Source organism: Solanum verrucosum, unplaced genomic scaffold, assembly GCF_900185275.1.
Source record: "Solanum verrucosum unplaced genomic scaffold, falcon-dt-bn FXZP01000252.1, whole genome shotgun sequence".
Lineage (NCBI taxonomy): Eukaryota > Viridiplantae > Streptophyta > Magnoliopsida > Solanales > Solanaceae > Solanum > Solanum verrucosum.
This window is the reverse complement of record NW_026019988.1, coordinates 1,118,952-1,126,755: the sequence shown is the minus strand read 5'-3', so window position 1 is coordinate 1,126,755 and position 7,804 is coordinate 1,118,952. Positions and strand designations below refer to the sequence as shown.

General features: G+C 35.0%; 1 pseudogene; it reads right to left on the bottom strand.

Annotated features, from left to right (window-relative positions):
* Positions 1–2,169: 2,169 nt before the first annotated feature.
* On the bottom strand, positions 2,170–7,076 carry LOC125819040 (kinetochore-associated protein KNL-2 homolog; annotated as a pseudogene).
* Between the last annotated feature and the right edge of the window lie 728 nt (positions 7,077–7,804).

Below are 7,804 nucleotides of genomic sequence, written 5' to 3'. Positions count from 1 at the left end.
CCGTCCCGAATACTACCGGACCGGAACGGACCGGAATGGTACCGGTACAACCCGTTCCGGTGCCCAGCCTTAGATACGCCTCTGTTTGGAGGTGAGTTATGCATATATAATTCTAACTCATTGCTTGATCGAGCACTTTAAATGACTACGTGTATTCGTTGTTATATGAAAAATATTGGTCAATATCTCTAAATAACATTGTAAGCTGTAATTTTGAAGAAAGCCCAATGTATAGGCAGGTTTAAAATTAAAACGTTGTTAGTTCAAGCTCAAAAATTCTACCACAAATTCATACAAATGTTGAAATATTTTATTATTCTTCTTTTTGAACCATAATAATCAAGAAGCAAAAAGTATATAATTTTTCAACTAGTCTAGTAAAATAAACTTTGGGATTATAATTTTGTTTCATTTATTTATATAAAAAATATATATCCAGGCTCTCTTGGGTAATTTATTTTCCAAGTCAAAGTTGATCCACTTCTGTTTTGGTGTTGTCTAACTTGTCAACTTATCTGCTGCAAAAAGATAAAAATAAAAGGTTGAAAAACATTAGACAAAATGATGTCGAAAGTTAGAAAGTGTAAACTAGTAAATCAGGCTAATACATATTAGTTTAAAAAAAAATTGACTGTTAAGTACTTCCTTGTGGCACTTTTCGAATTTTGAGATTCAAACAAATCTATTTTTAATCGTAAATTTTTCATATATCTTTTAATTATTTTGAGTTGTCAATTATTGTGACATATAGTAGTTTTTACTTAATTTACAAATATATAAATTTCATTTCAAAAAAATTGAAGATGTCACACGCAAATTTCCAGTCAAACTTAAATTATTTGACTCTCAAAAAATGAAAAATGTCACATAAATTGAAACAAAGATAGTATTTCTTTTGAACTCCAAATGTAATCATTTTTTTTGTCAAACAAAATGAAACTATGGAAGTACTTAAAAAGATAATATCCTTTCATATTTCAAATTAGAATAAAAAAAACTTATGCATATTAGTAACTGAAAAATGGCGCTTTAAAGTTGATTTTTTGTACATGTGAGCAGACCTCTCCTAAACTTAGAGGGACTATATGAACTCTAATATTCTTCTCTTCAAAACACAAGAAGTTCGTTGTTGGGTTTAGGATTTTTTTTCCTTCCTATGTGGATAAATAAAAGTCTTATTAGGACTAGCCCACTTTAGCCCATAACCCAAAATATTATGTGGCATATATAAGGCTTATTTGGTCTTATTTTCAGAAACACAAGAGAGAAAAATCAAGAGAGTTTCGTTTTAGAGATTGAGAGAAAAAGAGAAAAAATCCCGTTTTGCTTCTGGAAATTTTCTGCTCTCCGCTTCAGACAGAGTTTGCCGCTTCGTTAACCGTTGGATCGTGCTCAAATTTGAACTGGGAGTTCTCAGCATCTGGTTCTTGCAATTCAACGGTGGAGATTGGATTTGGAGGTCTGTAGCTTCTGATTTTGGGGCGTGAACAGTAGCGCATTTTTGGGTGAAATCTCTTCTTTAATTCTCTAGTTTTTGTGCAATCTTGATTTGTTGTTGCTCGTTGTTTGACACTTGTTTTGTGGCCAATTTTGGAGAACAATTTTGTAACTCTTGGTGTTTATAGTGGAGCTTTTGGTCCTGTGGTTTTTTACTCTTCACATCGAAAGGTTTTCCACGTAAATCGTTGTCTTGTGTGATTGGGTTATTCTTATCTTGTTGCTTTAGTTTGATTGATATATCTGCTGTCCATTCTTCATATTGCTTGATTTGGTTTGTCTTCTCTTGGTTCAAATTGAAAGGGAAAGTTTAGATTTGGGTATTATTCCGCTGCTATCCTGTCTGACATTCTTGTTAGTGTCTTGCCTTTCCTAACACGTTTCTCTCCAAACCACACACCAGAAACATGGAACAGTATTCCACCAGCTATTCCTTACTTTGTCTTGTCCATACTTGCATCAACATCGGAAAAGATCATGTGTATGAACCATTTGATACCCACAAAATTCAGGAGGTGTGATGTAATCCACAACAAAAACAAGAAAAACATAACCTTCTCCCTTGTGGACTACAATAACATAGTGACAAATCCATAAACATCATGATTTGACGAATTTCCAGATTAATATCCACGGGTAGCTAATCTGCACAGCAAAACTCCTATAATACCTTCACAGATATCAATTTCCTTCTTGACATTGTTCTTTTAACCATTTCTTTTTAGCTCTGCTTCTTGTCAATGGACCATTACTTGAGTTAGTGGTGTTTACTATCCCAAAATCTCCCTGTCCAGATACTTTGTGCACATCTCTCTTTTCTTCTTGCATCGGTAAACTTTGGTTTTCTTATATAAGCTAGCTTTATCTCTTGTTAAAGAGATGCTACTTGAGCTATTCTTATCAATATCTGTTCCACTCTCATCATTACATTTCTGAAGCACTTCTTTTCTACATTGTGCATCGGGCACATGGTTATCATCTTCTTTCCTCAAATTAGCTGCAGTTTTCTTCTTTTTAGAAGGAGGTTCATCCAGTGAAGGACCCCTGCTTGTGACTTGATTTCCATTTTTTTGGTTCAAACAAGAATTTTCACTAACGGTAAGAGCATCGTCACCACTTCTATGCACTAGTCTATCCAAAACTCTCTTTTCTTGCATATCCTTTGGAGTAGCTTCCGGCAAGTCTTCTTTACCAGATTCTGCATCTGGGATACAGCTATCTTCTTGCTTCCGGTTTGTTTTAGCTTTCTTCTTTTGACTAGGACTTCCATTCAGACTTTGGGGTGTGACCTCATTACCACTTTTTTGGTTCAAAGAAGAAGCTTCATCAACGTGAAAAGCATTGTTACCATATTTCTGCACTATTTCATTAAAAATACTCTTTCTTAGCATGCCGCCTTCTGGATCACCAGCACCCGATATTAAGAGATCTAGTAAAACATTGGCGGGAAGATGATCAACAGACATTGTAAAGGAACTACTTGTGCAATCAGCTGATGTGTTTGCTGACTCTGAGAAATCAGAAATTCCAGAAGCTGTATTTTCATTGGTTGATTCTCCAAGTGACACAGCAGCAGACTCTTCCCAGTTATATGAAAATCGAAGAAGGAACTGCTTGCAAACCTGTTAGTTTAAAATTTCTGTTTATTAGCTTCATCAACAACAAAGTGGGGTCTGGGGAGGAACGAGGGTAGAGTGTACATAGACCTTACCCCTACCTTGGAGGTAGAGATTGTTTATTATTTCATCTTCACAAAACATGATTTTATTCGAATTTGTAACTAGCATGTGTATGGTCATTTTGGAGAGTCCATTTTATGCTTTAGCAGGCTTTCCTTCTTTAGGTTCCTCAAAGAGTTAGTTAAAACTGCAAAAGCACAAAAAGACTGAAGTTTATCTGTAAAAAATGAGTGATAGCTGAAGAAAGACTGTCAGAAGTAATTATTGAGCAGAGATTACTCAAAAGAGGTAAGCAAAAATTAATTAACAAGAGAGGACCCATTGGATAATATGAATATTTAAGTCAAAAAGTTTCATTAATAAGCACCAAATAATGTTAAAAAATTTGTACACGATGTGTGTGCAAGTCATAGATTGTCTTCCATCAAGATTGACAAACTATAGATAGTACTATGATTTCAACAGTTAATGCTACAGATGGGACCAAATAGAACCTCTAAAACTTCTTAGCTAACGTAAACCTCAACTATATGTTCCATCAAAACAGCTGCAGATAAAGCAGTCATATGAGTTAAGAACTAAAAAAACTTCAATACCTCTGATGAGAAGCCATTTTGAAGAGTTCGACACCTATTAATGAAACCACTAAGAAGAATGGTGATGCCATCCACCGTCACTAAAGTGGTAGTATCACGCCTCTTCGCAATTGTTGTGGAGTGGAAAACTCTTCCATCTGGTCTCCTATTTAACGAAGTGCAACAAAATATCACACAAAACAAAATAATACAGTACTCTAGTTCCATTAAAGCACTTTTAAACTAAGACGAAGTTATGTATTAATATGCTTGCATATGAGCGGTCCAATAGGGGCATCCAGAGGCAAAGATAATTGAACTTTTTATCTGACATCTCATGGAAAAGAACCCAAAGGAAGGCCTTTAAACTGCGTCATGCAAATTATGTTCTGGAAAAGGATCATTGAAAAAATTTCATACCTTCCACATAACACTTTTGTATGCAACTTGGAAAACAATCCAACAAAAAGAACATTATTAGAACAGTGTTTCCTACTTGATCAATGCAATAAAACATGGAAAAGATTAAAATAATTTGTTTGGTTACTTGAGAGACAATCAGAGCAAAATTCTGAAATCCACATATCATCTGCGTCTTGATTAAAATTTAACTATAATAAAAGCGTGTTTTAACCTCTTGTGAAATTAACAGTGTTATATAGAAATGAATAATGTGCTTCTAAAATCCAACATATCCACAAAATGAGTGTCGTAGAAATTGAAAGGATGGCAGGTCTAAGGTAAAGACATGCTATAACAATCTTTTGTGGAGAATGGGAGGAAGGCCATGGTGAAGCCATCAGGGCCTTGGGCTTTGTTTGGAGCATAAGATTTAAGGGCTTCTGACACTTCCTGCTCATTGAAAGGAAGCTCAAGCTCCTCTTTTTCTATAGCACTGATAGTGGAGAGTCCCTCAAAAACAGTTGTAGGTCTCCATGTCTTTTCCTCCTGAAATAGCTTTTGGTAATAATCTAGAATACCTTCCTTAATCAGCCCCTTGTCTTCAATTAGAACATCCCTTATTCTCAATTTGTCAATGCAGTTACTCCTTCTGTGAGAGTTGGCCATTCTTTGGAAGAATTTAGTGTTTTTATCACCTTCTTTCAGCCATAAACACCTAGATTTTTGCCTCTATGAGATCTCTTCAGCGATGGCAATCTGGTGAATCTCAATTTTCAAATCAAGTAACTTCAAATTCTCCTCAGTAGTGTAAGGTCTTTGCTCAGCAATTTGATCCAACTTTCCAAGTTCCATGAGAGCTTTGTGTCTTCGAGTATCAAGCTTACCAAAAACTTCTTTGTTCCATTTTGTAATATCCTTCTTTGAGTGCCTTAGCTTCTGGATCAGGACAAAATCAGGAGTGCCCATAACAACGTAAGAGTTCCACCAATCTCTTACCATATCTAGGAAACCATCTGCTTGTAGCCACATATTCTCAAATTTAAAGTAAGAGGGTGAAGCATCCCAATCCCCACTTTCCAAGACGATGGGATTGTGGTCAGAGAACACTCTAGGCAGTGGGAACTGTTTGATAGCATTGAACATTTCACTCCATTCAGGTGAGATTAGAAACCTGTCAATTCTAGAGGCTTGGAAGGAGACCTCCCCTCTTGACCAGGTAAATTGAGCTCCTTGGAGAGGAGGATCAATCAATTCTAAATCTTTAATGGTGTCGGAAAAGCCCACCATTGCTCTTGATCTTCTGGTATGTTGTTGTACTCTTTTGTGGACCTTCTTTGGTACTCTTTAATGAAATCTATTACATTTTTCATCAACAAAATAAAATAAAAAATGGTCATATAAAAGTAGAAAAGACCAGAAATCACCCGAAAGATGGTGCAAGTAGCACATGTAAGAGAAAAAATATGAGAGGTCACTGAAATGGTTCAATCACGTCCTACATAGACCTGCAAATGCTCTAACTTCTTTGATATTTAAATTAAATTAGCACGGAGTGGAATCAATACAGAGGCTTCATAGTCCAACCACACTAATTTGGGATTGACCATTGTTGATTAACGGAATAATATATTGATTGACAGGACAAAATGTTGCTCTTAAAACTACTTGCTAACTTTCCAGCACCCTAGAAAAGATTTTTAAAAAAAACTATCTGAGCATGCAAATTCAAATCCAACTTTAAGAAGTTCATATTTTTTTCTCTAATGTGATCCATTGCCTTCTTTTTTCTTTTTCTTTTTTGTTTCTTTGGGGGGGAGGGGGGGGGTTCAAATCATGCGATCCGTTACTAGCTTAAAAGCATATTTATTATTTGACCACAGAACTAGTTCGTTGGCTTTATCATGCTCCAAGAAACTACTTGAAAATTAGCAAGAACAAAAGGATGCGGGCTAGTGGTCAATGAAGTGGAAGGAGAACCATGAGTTCATAGATTCATATCCCACCAGAAACAAAAAAAAAACTCTATATGATTTCTTTCTATATGCCTAAGCCTTGGCTGGCGCCTGCCAGAGTTATCACATGGACGATAGCAGGTACCTGTTGGAACAGTCGAGACGCAAGCACGCACGGACACCATTATCACAAACAAAAGGACATCCTAAGTTGCTCAGACTCTTCGAAAATATAGATGGGTGTGCGTCGGATCTTCCGAAGGCATTACATTTTTGGAGGATCTAACACAAGTGCAACAACATTTCTGGAGAGTCCGAACAACATAGAGGACAACCTATCAGACTCTTCGAAAATATTGATGGGCATGTGTCGGATCCTGATGCAGCAACATTTTTGGAGAGTGCAAACAACATAGAGGACAACTACTCTGATTCCAACTTCCATTCAAGACTCAACTCCCAGAATTAGATGAACTACTACCTCAAGAATCTTATACTCCCTACTAACTAACTAACTTATCAACAAAAATTCCAACTTTCATTCAAGAATACGTATATTCAACTCCCTGAATTCAATAAACCGATACCTCAAAATCTTATACTCCCTATTTAACAGACTTAACCAAAACAGAAAAAAAAAAATCAGCAACATTCTAAAGTAAAGGGAAAAAACTTACTCTTTTGCAGTGAAACCTCCAACACCCAATCGCTTGCTTCCATCACCAATGTCAGCTTTAATCAACCACCAATCATACAAGTAAACCTGCAAAACGTAGAAAAAAAATAAAAATCCATGAATTTCTACAGAGTATATAATTGAATGTAATTAAGGTGAAAATTAATTTATTAAAAAAATATTGTACTTGTTTGAGGAAGGAAGAAGAGAGAGTAAAACTATTTGCTTCCGCCATGTGAATGAACCCTAAATCGAAATGAGAAAATTCAGCTTGTTTTCTGGTTTAAGAGCGAAATATAATCCTTTTAAGTTTTAAGTATAAGAGTAGGGGTATTTTGGTCTCTTAAAATGTATATCCATTGACAAAAATTTGTCCTTTCAAGTTTCAAGGATTTGATTGCAAAACAAATAGAAAGAAACTATCTAGGAAACCTTTGGTAATTGATTTGGAAGTGAGTTAGGCGGACATAAAATAATACTACATAAATTCTCTTATAATTAATTTCTACATTACTAATAATTTCATAATTCTAACCAATCTCGACATTACTAATACTTGCATTTGAACCTTAGATCTCATTATCTCATCTATTTTATTGACCACTGAAACACACTCTTGACGGCTTAATTGAGCACTTTAAATACCTACTTGTGTTTGTTGTTATATGAAAACTATTGGCCAACAATCTCTAAATAATATTATAAGTTGTAATTTTGAAGAAAGCCAAATGTATAGACAGGTAAAAAAAATTAAAACATTATTGGTTCAAGTTCAAAATTCTACCATAAAATGATAAAATTCATACAAATGTCGAATTTGTTACATTATATTCTCCTTCTTTTTGAACCATAATAACCAAGAAGAATCGTAAATACTGTAGTATAGTAAATTTTCAAGTGAGTCGTCTGAATACAAAGTAAAGTAAATCACCATTTTTGTTGGCTTGGATTCTCTAGTCTAGTAAAATAAACTTTGGAATTATAATTTTGTCTAATTTATTTATATAAAAAATATATCCAGCC